The 19,633-nt window shown below is 41.4% G+C and overlaps 1 pseudogene; it reads left to right on the top strand.

Annotated features, from left to right (window-relative positions):
• Positions 1–1,865: 1,865 nt before the first annotated feature.
• LOC148035379 (25S ribosomal RNA) lies at positions 1,866–2,864 on the top strand (annotated as a pseudogene; the record flags this gene model as incomplete).
• Between the last annotated feature and the right edge of the window lie 16,769 nt (positions 2,865–19,633).

The raw sequence follows: 19,633 nt of genomic DNA, 5'->3' as shown, positions 1-19,633 counted from the left end.
TTCTATAAATATTTTAGAATTTTTTAAAAGCAGAATTTAAACATTTTTTTGATAAATTTCCATGAAATTAATGACCTTTCACTATTTTTAAAATTTTTGTTTGCATTGCTAACTCAGGAAGATTTTGAAATTTTCCAAAAAATATCAAATCCTTTCATCAAATATTTTTGAATTTTTAAATATCTAGTTGGCATTTTAATAAAAATTTTATGCTTTTACATGGATTTTTGTAAGTTTTCATGTGTTTTTTATTGTTTTTCGATTTTGAGAGATTTAAAATTTTAGAAAAATCTACCTGGGAATGAGTTGAGTGTTAGCTTCATGTGAACATTAGTTAGAGCATCACCCCACGGAAAAAACCGCACGCACATCCTTGCGCGTGAACAATCACAATCACGAACACACATCACGAGATGTACAAAGCCCAGATGCGAACAAGGCCTAAGAAGGCACACACGTGCATGACACAAAGGAAAGGGGGATCATGCGTGGAAGACGAACGAAAATATGAGGGGCCAACAAGTGCGGGGACAAGGTGAGGGAAAAGGGGTGGTAGGAATTATGAGTAGAGTGGTTTTGCATTTGGTGTTTTTCTTTTTTATTTTCTTGTGAATGGGGCAAAAAGGAAGATATATATACATACATATATATATATATGTGTGTGTGTGTGTGTGTGTGTGTGTGTGTGTGTGTATATGTGTATATATGTATGTATATATATGTATATATACATACATATATACACATATATATATAGAGAGAGAGAGAGAGAGAAGGAGGGTGGGGGACTTTGTGATGGGGTTATTTTTGTGAAATTAAATGAAACTTAATTTGAATGTTGTCTATTGTTTTTTTTTAAATTTTAAGGGTAAGAATTTAAAAGGTAGAGGGGGTGGGTGGGGTATCGTTGGGGGGGGGGGAGGGGGAGGGGTAGGGGGTGGGGGTGGGCACCTTGGGAGGGCGATGGATGGGCATGTGGGGGGAGTGTAGGGGCCTTTTTGGGTGGGTGTTGGGCATCGCAGAGGTGGGTGGTGGCCTAGTGGGAGGGTGCGCGATCACCACCATAGGTGGGCAAGTGGGACAATAGAATGGGGAGGGTGATAAAATATTGAGGATGCATGCTAAGGAGGATCTCTAATGAGCAAATAGACAATCATAATGAGGCAAGAGCATTGACAAAGAAGAACAACTTATATTATCCGAGCATAATGCAAGTACAATTAATGAAAAAATAACGGATAGAATGAGTGTGGGGGTGAGTGCCTTTTATAGGCTTATAGTAGTTGGTATTGGTAGGTGGAGAAAGGTGGAAAATGACCATGGTATTCACCAACTATTGTTTTAATAAACCATGCATACATGACCTAGTCTAAGGCTTTAATTGCAACTTGTTTCGTTGCCTTGTTTACTCATTGCAAAGAGGCTATGGTGGATGTCATTGCACATTTCTCAACACCCCTCCTCAATCACAACCAAGAAAGACACAGAGTATATAGAGGTTGTCATGAGTAGAACCATGCTAAGTGTAGAGATGGAAATAACCAACCATACAAAGCTAGAGGCTGTTAGAAGGTCTCACTAAGTGTATAGAGGCTGTAGTGTGCAGAGGTTACATGAGGAGTATAGGAGCTTATGGTGGGAACATTAGGCAAGTCCCCATTTTTAAAATTAAAAAAAGTCTATCAAAAAATGAGCTACACAAGAGGGACTGGCAAGTCCTATCCTTTTGATCTTGGGGTTATTATTATTATTATTATTCTTCATTATTGTCTTCATTTCTTTGATTGTAGCAAGATATGCTCTTTGAGACCTTTTCTTGGTATCGCAAAATTTTTCAATATGCCCAGTTTTCTTACAAAAGTCACAGATCAGTGGGGAATGAAGACCCTATTGAGCTTGACTCTAGTCCGACTTTGTGAAATGACTTGAGAGGTGTAGAATAAGTGGGAGCCTTTGGCGCAAGTGAAATACCACTACTTTAAACGTTTTTTTACTTACTCCATGAGTTGGAGGTAGGGCTCGGCCCATGCTTCAGGTCTTAAGGTGCGCTCGCATGCCAATCCAGGTGGAAGACATTGTCAAGTGGGGAGTTTGGTTGGGGCGGAACATCTGTTAAAAGACAACGCAGGTGTTTTAAGATGAGCTCAATGAGAACAGAAACACATGTGGAACAAAAGGGTAAAAGCTCATTTGATTTTGATTTTTAATACGAATACAAACTGTGAAAGCACGGCCTATCGATCCTTTAGTGTTTCAGAATTTGAAGCTAGAGGTGTCAAAAAAGTTACCACATGGATAACAGGCTTGTGGCAGCCAAGCGTTCATAGCGACGTTGCTTTTTGATCCTTCGATGTCGACTCTTCCTATCATTGCAAAGCAGAATTCGCCAAGTGTTGGATTGTTCACCCACCAATAGGAAACGTGAGCTGGGTTCACACTGCAGGTTAGTTTTACCCTACTGATGAGTGGTGCTTCAATAGTAATTCAACTTACTACGAGAGGAACCATTGATTCACATAATTTGTCATTGCGCTTGGTTGAAAAGCCACTAGCGCGAAGCTACCATGTGTAGGATTATGACTAAATGCCTCTAAGTCAGAATCCATGCTAGATGCAGCACTCTCTACCTCTGCGGTTGTTACGTGACTGATAGTAGGGGCACTTGTGCATCGTCGAGAGCATGTGTCGAGAGTCTCCCTCCAGGTGCCAGAAGTGGTCGCCTCGAGGACTCTGAATGGAAATTCCGAACGATCGGGGAGATGAATCCTTTGCAGACGGCTTAAATATGTGGCCGGGTATTGTAAGTGGTAGAGTAGCCTTGGTGCTACGATCCACTAGGATTCTGGTTGCCATCGCACTGATTTGTCTCCCTTTTGCTCAGTTCGACAAGGTTTTCTTGGCCTCGGCCCTTGTGTGTCATGGCACACCCCCAAGTCCTCATGCACACCCTGCATCCAATCTAGCCTAGCTCAGGTGGGCAGTCTGATCACCTTCTCTTCACATTCCCTACCTTTGATCGCTTGCGTTAGTGCGGTTTTCGTGCTTCTCTCACCTCGTCAGCATCCACGACATTTCAAGTCCACCCGCCATGACATGGATTCTATGACTCGGATCTTCTGTGTGTCGCGTCCAGGTGCGTGGAGTTCTCTTCACATGGACATGCGTCCTCCACAACGTGGATTCTATGACTTAATATTTTGTACCTCATTGCCTTTATGTGCATGAGGTTCTCTTTGTGTGGATGCTCATCCTCGGTGTCATAAAGGGTACGCGATGGCATTCCAAGTTCGTCCATGGCATGGATTCTTGATAACATAGCTTCTTGATACTCTAAAGGATCTTGCTTATGATAATATTGTTACCATATTATCTAACAAATATGGGATCAATTTTGATCAAGATTGTAAATGTTTGATTGAATATTCACAATGACATGAACTGTGACTCACAAATCAAGAAACAATTATGATCTCACAAGAGGACACACACTCAGAACAAATCGACCAAGCATTACTTGCTTGAAGGCATCCCTTTACATGCTCTACACGTAGGAGTAATCATGTTGGTAACTTCTCTCGTCTCAACTTTTCTAATAAACATTGTTCTTATTGCAATAGAAATGGTCACACTACAGATGATTGCTGGGCAAAACAATATGATGAAGAACATGGTATTACAAATAAACAACAGTGTTTATCCACAAATTATTCTCCTTGTGATTACTATAGAAAGAGTGATCATCCAACTGATGTATGTTTCAAGAGGCGTTTTTATTTAGATCATAATAGAGCATATGCTGCTACATATGACAAGACTATTGAAGAAGAAAATTATGTGACTTATTCTATCTCTCCTCAAAAGATACTTCATATTCGTGGGGATGGATCTCTTTTTATTATCGATTCTAGTGCTACGGGAAGCATGACATATCAATCCCAATGGTTACATAATTATCATTCTATTCATGTCAAGAAATTGGTTTGTCTTGTTGATGACACAACCAGCCCAATCAAAGGTATAGGTGATTTATATCTCGATAGTCTTTCTTCAACAAGAATTTTGTGTGGAGTTTTACATATCCCAGATCTACAAAGGAATCTTCTTTTAGTTTTGCAAGACTTCTGAATCTTGGTCTCTTTATCAACTTTGACCATATTAAGTGTTGAATTGAGAAAGATGGACAAAGCATCGCTATTGTTCCTCAAAATGATAATTTTTTTGAGTTATCTTTAAATGAAGATGTTGCAAATGTTGTTATAGCTCTTGGCAATCTTAATAGCAGAATATGGCATTATCACTTTGTTCACTCTAATTTTTCAAAGCTTGTCAATCTTTGTCAATGTGACCTTGTTCAAGGTATGGAATTCAGAGCTCGTTCTTATATGGGTATTTGTGAATATTGTGCACGTGGAAAGCATTTTTGCAAACCCTTTTCCATTTCCACCACAACTCATTCTAGAGATTTTTTTGATCTTATTCATAGTGATATTTGTGGACCTTTTCCTCCATCAAAATCTCAATATCCATATTTCATGACTTTAATTGATGACTTCTCAAGATAAACCATTGTTTTTCTCTTGTGATACAAATCAAAAGCTTTATTATCTTTTAAGTAATATCACAAGGCTGTAAAACTTCATACTAGTCGTCGCATCAAGAAACTTCGCAGTGATAATGGTGGAGAATACATTTCAAATGATTTTGATGATTATTGTAATGATAAGGGTATTCATCATGAATATATGGTTCCCTACTCTCCTCAATAGAATGGTATTGCTAAACATTAAAACATGACTATTCTCAATGCCATGCAAGGTATGCTCATTCATTCTAGCTTATCTCAATTTTTCTAGGCTAAAGTAGTCTTAATAGCAGTATTTGTGCACAATCATCTTCCTCAACTCCTCGTGGTAAAATACCGATTACTACTTAGATATGTGAAACTCCTTCTATTTCCTATTTTTGAAATTTTAGATATATTTCTCATATTCATGTACCCAAAGAGACTTGCAGAAAAATTGATCCTCCCAGTTTGTAAATTATTTTCATCGGATATTCAACATTTTCTAACAGATACAAGTTTTATGATCCATGTTCCAAGAAGGTAATCATAAGTTGTGATGCTATTTTCAATCAGCAACATTTTCTAAGGGATACAAGTTTTATGATCCATATTCCAAGAAGGTAATCATATGTTGTGATGTTATTCATGTACCCAAAGAGACTTGCAGAAAATTTGATCCTCCTAGTTTGCAAGTTAAATTCATCAGATATTCAACATTTTCTAAGGGATACAAGTTTTATGATCCATGTTTCAAGAAGGTAATCATAAGTTGTGATGCTATTTTCAATGAGAAACTTATGGGCAACACATGGTCTCAGGACAATGCTGGGGGGAAGTGGTCAGTAGAGGACATTGTCACACGGAATTCGCATAGGGGGTTTGTGAAAGTCACTCGCCACAAAGACGCTTAGAAGGATGGGAGCAAAAGATAATGTTGAGTACTCATCTCAAGATAAATACATGGAGTAAAAGAATGATTAGGTTTCACATTTGATCAATTACATAAATCTAGCAATGAAAATGAATACATTGTTTGTCTCAATGCCTTTTGGACGTAGTCATGTAACCCATAACATACAAGCATCTCAATTTAAGTCACAATGTCCTTTGAGAGATTGTTTAACAAAGCAATTGCATAGATAGAAGTGTCATTCAAATTTCCCTCCTTTTGATATCTTCAAAGTCACAACATGTGCTATCATGTTAGCTCGTGAGCAAGGAAGAAAAGACACTTTCAAAGTTTTTCTCACATCTTTTTGTTATCAACTTTGAAAGGAATAAGAATGCTTGGGTGCTTCAAAGTTATTCCATCTAGTTGCCGACTCCATAGGTAAAATCTATAGCTTTCTTCATTACAACATATGACACCTTCTTATCCCCATGTCAACACGCATGGTCGTGTCGAATTTCCCCTCCAAAGAAACCAATGAACCTGATTATGAGCATGTTGAAGAAGATATGGACTTTGATCCTTCGCAACTCTATTGGTGAACTGGTGAATTTTTTCATTACAAAGAACCTTTGAATATAGTACATTTGCTTGGAAAGATGAGGTGTGAGTGCAAATGGAATCAAATAGTCTAGGCATGAGAACTTCTGATGTCAAATTTCCTTGGAGATTACAAAGAGATAGCAACAAATAAAGTAACGTGCAAGTATATGTAACTCATATTGCCCTAGGCTTCTCTTCCACTGGAGAAAACATGATGCTGATGATAACCATCACAACTCGTGTATTAAGCCTAGGATACTAGTTCATCATACATGGCTCTCCTTGATTGACGACAAACCTACACCTCGTTTTCACTCATTAGTGCCTCGTTAGAGATGATTCTGGTTGGCTCACACCTTCATTCTAGGCTTATGCTTCTCTTTTTCTAGCTAGTTCTTTTTTCCAGAGCCAAGCATGTTGATGAAGCTATTCATCCCTAGCAACTCTGCAAAGAAGCCCTTGTTCAAACCACCCTTTTATGCATCAGTCTCTTCCAAAAGTTCATTTTCATATCAGTAAACCTGACCTTCCTCCCATCATACGCGTTAGCTTAGTCTTTAGATTGCCACCCTCAACAATAGGATTGCAAAAAAGGAAGAAAGAAGTATTGTACCAACCGAAGGAGGGATGAAAAATTATGAGCCATGGGCCCACATAGAAGAGGCTTAGGTAGAGAGCTAGAATAACAAAAATTGCTAGGCTCTTCTACCATGAACATCAGAAGAATGCGAGGGAGAATATAACATTCTTGCAACCTTCAGTGGCTTACTTAGTTGATGTTGCCAAGTGGACTAGCCTACGATGCCATCATGATCCAAATTGTTAAGGACAATCCACTCCTTCTTTGTCAATCTTGAATGATGGCAGCTCAAAAATGGATGTTAGTCAAATCAATGCCACGAAGCAGGATTAACTATGCCGAATGGAGTCGGTGGAGGAGGCTTCCAGACTGATTGCGGATTAGGAAAAAGGTGGCCTTAATGAACCAGTCCATTGGAAAATTCTCAACAATCCTCCCTCCTCCATGGATCCTGATCCCCCCCTCTTTTAAACTTGTTGCCAATGTTTACGTCAATCTTGTCGTGTCCAAAAACCTTATTAAAAGCATTCAAATTTTTTGCCTCTGATTGACATTAAGGATTGATATCCAAATTTGAGATTTCAGCAGCACAAGAGTTGAGCACAAGTTCCAAAAGACACTAGGTGATTGGTATCAAGAGATACTAGGTGATTAGGTGACTAGTATGCCCTTTGAACTGGGATCTTCAAGGTCTTGCAAGTCTAAGTCTTCCCGTCCTTGATTTGATGCTAGAGTAGCACAAAAGAATCTTAGATTTGATCAAAGGAAAAGTTGACTGTGTTAGATAACATAAGTATTAAAAGCACTAGATGAGTGTGAATGGACATTCTGCTTGTATCTTCCAAAATGTCCCCTTCTTACTAGTTTGATGCCTCACTGTTACGGAAATTTCAGTGAGAATTCTAGCCCATGGCAAAAAAACTCCAATAGCCTGGCAAAGTGACAAAATGAAGTGAAATAGAAGCTTGATGGCTATGAAGTCTACATTAGGGTTTCTAGGGACATCTTGGTTTTTTAGCTCTTGTGAATTGAATAGTTGATCATTTTCAAAGCTTTCTTTTTAGAAATGGGCTACCAAAGCCCCATGATGATAGTCAGCATTGTGGCATGTGCGGGTGGACTGAGCACTACGAACGAAAATGGTACAGATCTAGGTAGTGATTCCTTGCAGGCACAATGTTGGGGTTGAGAGGCCACAATGTCAGACTCTGAGATGATAGGGAGGAGCGCCCTCAGTCAAGGAAGATTTTCCCAAAAGGAAGCATGCGCTGAAATGGCCTAGGAAGAGAGATTCAAGTCCTCCACTGAAGTTGGGTAGCTATGTAGGTAGGCGAGAGATTCATGGGAAAGTGGAGCGAGTCAAAATTTCAAACTGAAGCGACCCAATGATTCATTACTTTGAGACCTACTCTGATACCATATTGAAATATTGAGGATGCATGCTAAGGAGGATCACCATTGAGCAAATTGGCAATCATAAGGCGGTAGAAGCATTGACAAAGAAGAACAACTAATATTATCCAAGCATAATGCAAGTACAACTGATCAAAAAATAACTAATAAAATGAGTGTGGGGGTAAGTGCCTTTTATAGACTTACAGGAGGTGGTATTGGTAGGTGGAGAAAGGTGGAAAGTGACCATGGTCTTCACTAACTATGGTTTTAATAAACCATGCATTCGTGACCTAGTCTAAGGCTTTATTTCAAATGTGTTTCTTGGCCTTGTTTGTTCCTTGCAAAGAGGCTATGGTGGATGTGATTGCACATTTCTCAACAAAGGGAAGTCGAGGGGAGGATAGGGAGGAGGAGGCGGGAGAGGTGTGTGTGAGAGGCAGCCTGAGCACTTCATGTGGTGGCGACAACAGCACTATCAGGTGTTGATGGGCACATGGCAAGGGCACATGGCAAACGAGGCGACCATTGACACAGCCAGGGATGGAACATGGCGTGGATGGTGAGGGGCGAAGTCGAGGCTAAGCAGGTAGCCCAAGTGCTTTGGACGGTGGCCTGGTAGCAAACATAGTGGGTGACAGCGACCACTGGCAGTGTCGTAGATTTTGTGTAAGGGCTGCTGAACACAGAGTTCAAGTTGCAACAACGAAAGAGGCTAACAAGAAGAAATCGAATTTATGATGCCAAAGTTCACTATATTCCTTGTCAAGTAAATTACATGAGGTCCATGTTCAGAAAAATTTGTAGTATCTCATAAATTGTTTTACATTCAGGTGTTTGAAGACAGTTATGCCATTGGCACATAGACTTGAAGAGTCTTAAAGAGTTCTGCTAGGCAGCAATCCCTGTGAACAATTCTCGATCTAATCATTTGAGCAATCAACCCATAAGTCTATCCAACATTCAGCACCAGTTCAAGGTTGTTCTCAGCATTCAAATTTCAGCAACTCTGTGTGGAGAAAGGTCTCTAATGTCTTCGTAATGACGAAACTGGGGATCATCAGCACAAACAACTATGATTTTGTCATCTTTTTCACCCTGATTTCTTTATTGTTTATCCATTTGACTTGTTTACTACCAAACTAGTTGTACAAAAAGGTCTCTGTTTTGAAATAGAGCGGTTTCTTTGCAAATATCTTTGAACAATGGCCTGCTTGCACCAGGATGCAGGAGAACCTCATCATCACATAGCAAGATCTGTTGATAGGTGGTTCAAATTTCTTCCAGAATTAACGAGGCAACTATTGCAGCATATGCAAGGAAAAGGAAGATAACCAGTTGAAGGAACAAACGAGGGTGATCATGCACATTCAGAGCTGTTACAAACCGGGCCATTCTCTGAGCCAGGAGATGATATGGTAAACTTTGAATGATAACAACATTTGGTCCAGTAATATGTGCTGCGTAAACACCATCTCCCCCAAAAACTGTCCGTCTGAGGCCACCAATATATTTTATATGCATATCTGTGGAGCTTGTCATGGCAACCAAACACCCAGCATCCACGACAACTACCTCACCTTGAGCTAGAATCTTCTATACAATAGACCCGCCAACTGTAATAAAAGCAAGGCCGTGACCAACTAGCTTGTGTGTGAGAACTTCACCATTGAATAATCCTGGCCGTGGATGATGATGTTGATGATATTTGATCGCTGATAGTGTTTTGGGTCACTGAAAAAGCTCTCATCGGCAACATCTTCTGGCTTTCTTGTCGGATTATAAACTACTACAGTTGTGGATGATTGCCATGGAGGATCTACCTGCTGCCGAAGTGGAATAAGGATGCTAAGAAGCCATGCCTTTTAGCAGAATTAGATGGCGATCAGCTGAGGTTCTGAATACGGGAGTTGCAACGTGAATTTATTTTCTGCTTCTAGTTACAAGAGAGGCAATTGCCTTCTCTTTTCTGGTCGAATAGAATGCAGGCTGCTCTTTAATCTTGCCACAAGCAGACTTTCGTGGTCTCCCACTAGGACGCTTACTCTCGGGCTTGCCAAGAGCATTTCAGAGGTGTAGAGAAGGTCCGCAGGCCTGCTTCTTTTAAGAGAGGTGGCTCATAAAGCTTGGAAGCAGACTGTCCAACGAATTGAGAGCCAGGAAAATCCATATCATCTCTGCGCTCCTCCTGATAATCGTCATCCTTCTCCCTAGACTTTTTTTCCAACCCGCCATTGATAGCCCTTTCAAAAATATCCCCCTTTTTCCCAGCTTTTTCCCTCTCCAATCTCAACATAGCATTCGTAAGGCTATTCTGAAAGTACAAAGCTTTCTATCTTTCCCTCCAACTTTCAAAACAGAAAGCCTTCTCTTTTACTACTTCAATGATTTCTCCCATGAATCCATGGTATCAAATGCACCAATTTATAACCAACCTTTGAAATCAGATGTAGCAAAGGATTTATGTTGTAATCCAATCGAAGCAAGGTCCATAAGTTCAGCCATGGATGACATGAACCACAAGCATCAGAAAAATAGCACAATAGCACGATTTGATTCAATGCTTCAATGACCTTCGATGTCACAAAGCTCTCTGGTTCATCTCCTCCATTCGCCTCATTTGATTCCACGATTTCTTGCACTTTTCTTGGAGATCATTATTGAAATTATCAGCTTGATAATGTCCTTTGGCATCAGTTTTTCATATTTTTCTGTCACACATACAACATGCATACAAATTGAAACACACATAAACACAAACACACAAGTGGAGTATGTGCATTGGATGTAGGTACTGAAAGGACGGATTATCTTAATGCATCAATCACACACAATGAATCACACGGAAAAAGATAACACAAATGCACAACAAAAATGGAGGTGTTTATGGCTCGGATGCGCAGCAGCACGAAATCCACCCCCTCTAAACCTGCCATTCTCCGGATGAGCCAACTATCCAGGATCATCCAAGTCCACAAATAGGTCCAGTCCTTCATCAGTTTCTAGTAGACCTGTTTGTCCATGAGCTTCATCATCCATATTCTCTGCTTCTTCTGCTAGACTTTCTTCTACCTGCTCTTCTTCTGCCAATGCTTCAAGTGAATACTCTTCATCTTCTCTTCTCTTGAAAATCTTGACTCGTTTTCCAGCAATGGGCACCCTCAATACCGTCCCATCCAATTCAGCCAACTCATAGGTAGCATTGTCAAAAACCTGTTTCACCTCATACGGTCCAAACCATCTTTGAACCATTTTTCTCATGCTACTATGCTGATTCTCTAGACTACTGTCATAGACTAGAACCCAATCTCCTTCTTTTATGGCTCTAGGCCTCAAGCGATGCCTCAAATCAAACATGTCCTTGTTTCTGAGTCGGACTGCCTTCAAACGATCAATTGCTAGAGCTGCACATCTTCTATCCTTCTCTCTAGTTGGCGAATCCGAAGAGCTAGAAGCTCCTTCCTTGATAAATTCTCATGCCATGGAAGAGCACTCCACGTGAGAGCACAGATTTTTGTAGGCATGACAAGTTTTTGCCCATACATCAACTCTGCAGGCATATATCCAGTAGTCACGCTATGTGTAGAGCAATCTGCCCACAATGCAAAAGGTAGTAATCTCGGCCAATCTCCAATCCGACCTCTACAAGCTTTTGCCAATGCCTTAACTATCGGCGGATATCCTCTTTCGCTCTTGCCATTTCCCTCTGGATTATAGGCAGTAGTAAGAGCCAACTTAATCCCAATCCGTGAGAAAAATTCTCTAGCTTCGTCTGCATCTAGCTCTCCACGATCAGCTGTAATCTTGCCTATACATCCATACCTGCAAAATATTTCTTCCAACAAGAATTTACATACTGTAGTGGTGGTCTTCGTCCGCAAAGATATGCCTTCAACATAGTTTGTAATATCCTCCCTAGCCAAGACAAGATATCTCATCTGCCAAAGTCCCACTGGCAAAGTAACCAAGTCAACAACTCCTCATCCTCATATCTCGCTCTAGACAGCATGTCAGCAAAACTATATTATCTTTTCCTGCTATATGTCGAAATTCTGGATTCAATGATTTGATGTAGGCAATCCACCAAAGCATCGCTATATCTGGGGTCGAACAGCTAGTAATCATGCCAAGAAAAGGCAAACAATCTATTTCCACAACAACTAAAGCACCAATAAAATACCCTTTATCACACTTCAGTGCAGTGACTACTCCCCACAACTCTCTTTTAATCTGCGGATATCTCCTCTGTCGCTCATTAAGAACTTTAGCTCCAAAACGGATTGCATATCTTTTTCCATCAACATCATCCTGTCCCACTGCCCAACCTATGCCAATAGGGCTAGTATCAATTGTCAACATGATTGGCCGTCCACATTGATAATCCGCCTTGCGAAGAGTAGGAGCTGACTGCAACAGCTTCTTGAGTTTACGCATGGCTTTCGAATGCTTCTCATCCCAATGAAATTTCTGCCCCTTTCAAAGCAGCTAATAGAGAACATCTGCTATGTGAGCAAAATGAGGAATCCAAATCATGTAAAATACACAAGCTTCCACAAATCTCCATACCTCTGAAGTAGTCAAGCAATACTCTGCAATCCTGCTTATGGCATCCACCTTTGCAGGTGAAGGCTTCCTGCCCATAATAACCAAACCATATGCCCAACTATGATGACTTCATTAACACCAAAGACAAATTTCAGCCTTGAAAGAGTCAAGTTCACCTCCTCTAATCGTGTCAATATTTGCTCACAAGCAACCAAGTGTTCAGCCACAAACTGTCTACATCCTCGCAAATCAAGACTCTCATTCTTTTCTTCTTCTGCACAACCCTTAATAGGCACATCATCTAGGAAAGGCATGGTATACTGCGGAATATAGTCTCGTAGAACTCTATGCATAGCATTCATCATATGAGCAACTGAGTTGGTGGCACCTTGAGGCAAGGTACACATCCTCACAAGACCAATAGGTGTCCGCATAGTAGTAATATCCTTGCTTTCCAAGGCAAGCTGAAACTGATCATAACCAGAATACAAGTCACCTAGAGAATAGATGGCTCGTCCTGCAAAAGCCTCAGCAAACTCATCCACAACTGGACCTGTTCCCACATTCCTGATTGTCACTTTGTTCACGGGCTGCATATCCTAAATAAATCTCAAGGTACCATTCTTCTTTGGTACAGTAAACCACCTGTTAGAATAGGGCGCAGAAGAAGGTTCCAAAATCCCCATCTTTATCTTCTCATTCAGCAACTCTATCAGCTTTGGCAAGTGTGCTTTAGGCACAAGTATAGGGTGTATATTCCATGGCACATGAGGGACAGTGAAGATGACCATAGGCGCAACCAATTCGGGACTAATGCAGCCAATTTCATGAGGAAAGAAAGCAAATGTCTTACCATGACGTTCAAGCATCTCTCTAAAGCATTCTTTTTCCATTGGAAGCAAGAAATCATCATTTCCAATCTTCAATTCTGTAAGAGTTTTAGCTATAAATTTATGTCCAATATTTGCAAGATTTCTCAACATAGGCTGCTTCATAGCTTTTTCTATCTGCTCATCACTATCAGGAGGAAGTGGCCCTGCAACCGGCTTAACCTTCTTATCAACTGTTTTATATTTCGTGTCAACCTTGGCATCAGTCAGGCACTCTTTTCTTTGCTGCAATTTCTGCAAATTTTCAGCAACTCTCAACTCTGTTGGCTGAAAGATTTCAGCCCTTTGCTCTATGGACTGCATGGGTGCAGCCTGAAACTTTGTATGCTGAAATTTTTCAGAATTAAACTCTGTTGGCCGAATGGATTCAGCCCTCGGCTCTATGGACTGCATGGGTGCAGCCTCATACTCCATATGCTGAATTTTTCCAACATTTAACTCTGCTGGCTGAAAGGTTTCAGCCCTCTGCAACTCTGTAAGCTGATCAAGATTAGCCATAAATTCAGTTTGCTGAGTTTTCTCAGCCTCTAACTTTGTTTTCAGCATAAAATCAAAAATTTCCTGAAACATATCCAAGGTTTGCACAGGTATGATCTTTGAACCCTTACATACATCAGTTTTCAGCATTGTTCCCATCTCAAACAGTGTATCCGCAGAAGACATCCCTTCATACAGCCCATCTACATGCTCTTCTGCTTGCAAAATACCTGCAATCTTAAACTCTTTCTCCCTACGACCAATGTACTGCCTGGCAGCTCTAGGAAAATCTGAAATTTTCTGATAACTCACTGAACTATCTGAAGAAAAACCAACAAAATTAGTGGAGAAAGACTGGTTGCCAGGAGGTGAGATCTCCTCTTTTCTCCGCTTCGTACCACTGGCATCTCGCAAGACAACGGTACCTAATGAAAATCCAACTCCTTCGCAGGTAGTGGTGCCTCACGCAAGGAGTCCCTGTTTCTCGAATGATTTACCCCAACAGTCATAAACTGTACAGCTTGCATACCATCCTTACTGCGTATCCGTGCATAGGCTGAGCCGTCATCCATCACTTTCGTCTCCATTCTTGCTTCTCTAATGAAAGGCTGTCCAAGAATAATCGGATAAGAGCAAGAATCCTGAACAAAGTAATGATAATCCTCTTCAACATTACCAATAGAAATTCTGATGCTCAGACAAGCAACATACATATCACCAAAAGTATTATTGACGGCTCTCATGCGCCAGCCATGCTCTACATCCATAGGCCACCTGCCACTCTCATAAACACCTCGAGAAATAAGATTAATCTCGGAACCATGATTGACTAAAGCGACCAAAGGAATTTGTTTCTCTCCAATCCTTACCACCGTCTCAGTGGTTGCTCTAGCCCAATGACTACGTGAAAAATGGTTGCGAGGAATGAGGATAGGGGTATCATCATCTTCATACTGCATAGGCTGAACTATTTTCTCCAATTGCAGATTGACAGAAGCATTCTCAACCATCACTGCATCATCATGCTCTTCCCCAAGATCTCCATGCCATAATCCTTGTAAAGCAAGTCCTTCCATCGCATGCCGTTTCCTCTGCAAAAGATCCTGCATCTGATCCTGTATTTCTCTTCTAGCAATCCCAAGAGCTTCTCCAACAGTAAAAGTGACTTCACTATTCAAAATTCTTTCATGAAAAATCTTACTCATATCCGTCTGCATATTAAGGTCTGACAAGAGCTTGAATCCTGGCTTCTTTCTTGGTTTCCTCTTCTCTTTCATCTGCTTATCTCCCATAGGTTGTTCAAGACCTGATTGAGCTGGAGAACTTGTCATAGGTGGAGCTATAACAGGTGGTGAAACAAAGTCACCCCCTCTAGTCTTTTTGGAGGTACTGAGACCCTCCTCATCTCTTCTTCTCTTTTCCTCAACCATGGCATCTAAACCCTGTGTTTTCGTTATATAAGCAAAAATAGAATATCTGTCAACAAGAGAATCCCATCCCGTTTCTCCTCGAATGCTGGAGCCCACACAAGTCATAGTGGATGCCTGAACTTTTCCTCTTCTCGCTATCTCCAAGGTAGAGAACCATAAAGCAGAGTCTCCATCTGATTTCTGCTCAAGCTGGACTCCATAAGCTGAAGCATCTCCTCTAACACTCACATAAGCTGATCGCGCAGCCATATCATCAACGAGCTTCTTCATGCCTCCCTTACCAAAGTTCGTGTCAAGAGGAGCACCAGTCTCTATCAGCCATATCTTCCCATCTTGTCCCCAGAACACTACATTCTTCTTACGCGCTTCCTGAAAAGCATCACAATCTATGTAGTGTTGGTGCTCTCTACTATCGCACCAAATACATCGTCTCCCTTTTCTTTGGCCAGCTGGAAAAGCAGTCGTTGGAGCAGGTGCTACAGCAGGTACTGACATAAGTTGCTCCTTTAACTTTCCAACTTCAACTTTGACTGCTTCAATTATCAAATCTGCCAAGCCTTTAATAACATCATCTATAGATAAGGGCATTGGAGCAGCAGGAATTGGTGGATTTACAACAGGAGGAGTAGGCTTAGGCATAGAACTTGTAGCAGGCGTAGAAGAAGAGGTCTCCAAGGATTTTTTAGAAGCAGATCCTGTATTACGATGCAATCGTACTCTCCTGCGCTGCTTCTTAACAAGAGCATTCACAACATCAATGACATGTCTCCACTCGGTCTTTAAACCTGAATCTATAGCTTGATCTTCCAAAAGATCATCCAACTTTTCCTGTAAATCAGCATCAGCGGCTTGTAAAAATAATTCCACTTTCTACATCTCCAAAGCTTGTTGCTCAGTTCCATTCAACTGATCATAGCGGCTCTCAAACTCTCGCAGAAGGGTGGTAACTGAAAGTCCCTTATTAGGCATAGAAACCCATGCTAAGAAATTCCTGTGGTTCATAAGACCTATATCCTCCAGGAAATATTCATCTTTTAATGCCTTCTTAAACTCTTCCCAACCAACATGTGTTCCTTGAATTTCTAAAATTCGGACTTCAAGAGCGCATACCACGATCCGCAAGAAATAGCGGCTCCAAACATCTTGAGAAACCCTAAAAATTTTCATCTTTTCTTCATATAAATGCAGGTAAGTTGACACTTGTTGGCCATTGAACTACTTCATCTCCTGTTGGACAGCTTTCAAGGCATCCATGGCATCACTATCATGTTTCGCGTGAGCTTGCTGCTGCATATAGGTTGTAAATGACTGAAACAGGTTCTTCATGACATTGTCATCTGTCATCTCTTCTTGCGAGTCTCCCATCTTGCTAAAAATTGATGTAGCACTTTCACGTCGGGTTCACTAGAAATGTCGTAGATTTCGTGTAAGGGCTGCTGAACACGGAGTTCAAGTCGCAACAACGAAAGAGGCTAACAAGAAGAAATCGAATTTTTAATGCCAAAGTTCACTATATTCCTTGTCAAGTAAATTACATAAGGTCCATGTTCAGAAAAATCTGTAGTATCTCATAAACTGTTTTACATTCAGGTGTTTGAAGATAGTTATGCCATTGGCACATAGACTTGAAGAGTCTTAAAGAGTTCTGATAGGCAGCAATCCTTGTGAACAATTCTCGATCTAATCATTTGAGCAGTCAACCCATAAGTCTATCGAACATTCAGCACCAGTTCAAGGCTGTTCTTAGCATTCAAATTTCAGCAAGTCTGTGTGGAGGAAGGTCTCTGATGTCTTTGTAATGACGAAACTCGGGATCATCAGCACAAACAACTATGATTTTGTCATATTTTTCACCCTGATCTCTTTATTGTTTATCCATTTGACTTGTTCACTACCAAACTAGTTGTACAAAAAGGTCTCTGTTTTGAAATAGAGAGGTTTCTTTGCAAATATCTTTGAACAATGGCCTGCTTGCACCAGGATGCAGGAGAACCTCATCATCACATAGCAAGATATGTTGATAGGTGTTCAAATTTCTGCTAGAATTAACGAGGCAACTATTGCAGCATATGCAAGGAAAAGGAAGATAAACAGTTGAAGGAAGAAACGAGGGTGATCACGCACATTCAGAGCTGTTACAGACCGGGCCATTCTTTGAGCTAGGCGATGATTTGGTAAACTTTGAATGATAACAACACCCGGTCCAGTAATATGTGCTGCGTAAACAGCATCTCCCCCAAAAACTGTCCGTCTGAGGCCACCAATATGTTTTATATGCATATCTGTGGAGCTTGTCATGGCAACCAAACACCCAGCATCCACGACAACTACCTCACCTTGAGCTAGACTCTTCTGTACAATAGACCCACCAACTGTAATAAAAGCAAGGCCCTGACCAACTAGCTTGTGTGTGAGAACCTCACCATTGAATAATCCTGGCCCTGGATGATGATGGTGATGATATTTGATCGCTGACAGTGTTCTGGGTCACTGAAAAAGCTCTCATCGGCAACATCTTCTGGCTTTCTTGTCGGATTATAAACTATTGCAGCTGTGGATGATTGCGATGGAGGATCTACCTGCTGCCGAAGTGGAATAAGGATGCTAAGAAGCCATGCCTTTCAGCTGAATTAGACGGCGATCAGTTGAGGTTCTGAATATGGGAGTTGCAATGCGAATTTATTTTTTGCTTCTAGTTACAAGAGAGGCAATTGCCTTCTCTTTTCTGGTCGAATAGAATGTAGGCTGCTCTTTAATATTGCCACAAGCAGACTTTCATGGTCTCCCACTAGGACGCTTACTCTCAGGCTTGCCAAGAGCATTTCAGAGGTGTAGAGAAGGTCCGCAGGCCTGCTTCTTTTGAGAGAGGTGGCTCATAAAGCTTGGAAGCAGACTTGTCCAACGAATTGAGAGCCAAGATAATCCATATCATCTCTGCGCTCCTCCTGATAATCGTCATCCTTCTCCCTAGACTTTTTTGCCAGCCCGCCATTGATAGCCCTTTCAAAAATATTCCCCTTTTTCCTAGCTTTTTCCCTCTCCAATCTCAACATAGCATTCGTAAGGCTATTCTGAAAGTACAAAGCTTTCTATCTTTCCCTCCAACTTTCAAAATAGAAAGCCTTCTCTTTTACTACTTCAATGATTTCTCCCATGAATCCATGGTATCAAATGCACCAATTTATAACCAACCTTTGAAATCAGATGTAGCAAAGGATTTATGTTGTAATCCAATCGAAGCAAGGTCCATAAGTTCATCCATGGATGACATGAACCACAAGCATCAGAAAATTAGCACGATAGCACGATTTGATTCAATGCTTCAATGACCTTCGATGTCACAAAGCTCTCTGGTTCATCTCCTCCATTCGCCTCATTTGATTCCACGATTTCCTACACTTTTCTTGGAGATCATTATTGAAATTATCAGCTTGATAATGTCCTTTGGCATCAGTTTTTCATATTTTTCTGTCACACATACAACATGCATACAAACTAAAACACACATAAACACAAACACACAAGTGGAGTATGTACATTGGATGCGGGTATTGAAAGGACGGATTATCTTAATGCATCAATCACACACAATGAATCACACGCGAAAAGATAACACAAATGCACAATAAAAATGGAGGTGTTTATGGCTCGGATGCGCAACAACACGACAGTGGGCCACGGATCTTTGTGGCAGAAACGGGGCAAATCTTGGCGATGGGTTGTGGGCGTCTTGCCGTGGCAATGGGCAGTTCTAGGCAATGGGTTGCGTAGTTGGTGTCCACTAGTAGGGAGAGTGGAAGGAGCTGGGGCAGAGAGAGAGGAAGGAGAGGGAGTATAGGGGATGAGAAGGAGGGAGGGGGAAAGAGGAGGGGAGGCGGAGAGAGTACGCGAGGGGGAAGGGGGGAGGGATGGTCAATGAGGGGGGGCAGGGGGGAGGTGGGAGGTGGGATGGGGCACGTGGAAGGGAGGGCCCATTAGGGGGATAGTATGGGGGCGAGGCGGGGGTTAATGGGTGGGGTAGGGAGAGGCATTAAGGGGAGGGTAGGGTCACTAAGGGGCGGGTAGGGGAGTTAGAAATGGGGTGGGGACCGGGGAGGGGGGAATTAGGGGGGTAGGAGTTGGGGGGTAGATGTCACTAAGGGGGGAAGGGTCACTCAAGGCATGCCGGGGGGGGGATAGCGGTCAAGAACAGGGGGGTAAGGTCTAAGGGGGGGGGAACTAAGGGGGGGATAGTGGTTTGTTTCTGTTTGTTTTTTTATTAAA

This window comes from Lygodium microphyllum, chromosome 6 (assembly GCF_053477565.2).
Source record: "Lygodium microphyllum isolate KBCC chromosome 6, Lygodium_microphyllum_v1.1.10, whole genome shotgun sequence".
Lineage (NCBI taxonomy): Eukaryota > Viridiplantae > Streptophyta > Polypodiopsida > Schizaeales > Lygodiaceae > Lygodium > Lygodium microphyllum.
Note: the sequence above shows the minus strand (reverse complement) of the source record. Positions and strands in the feature narration are given on the sequence as shown.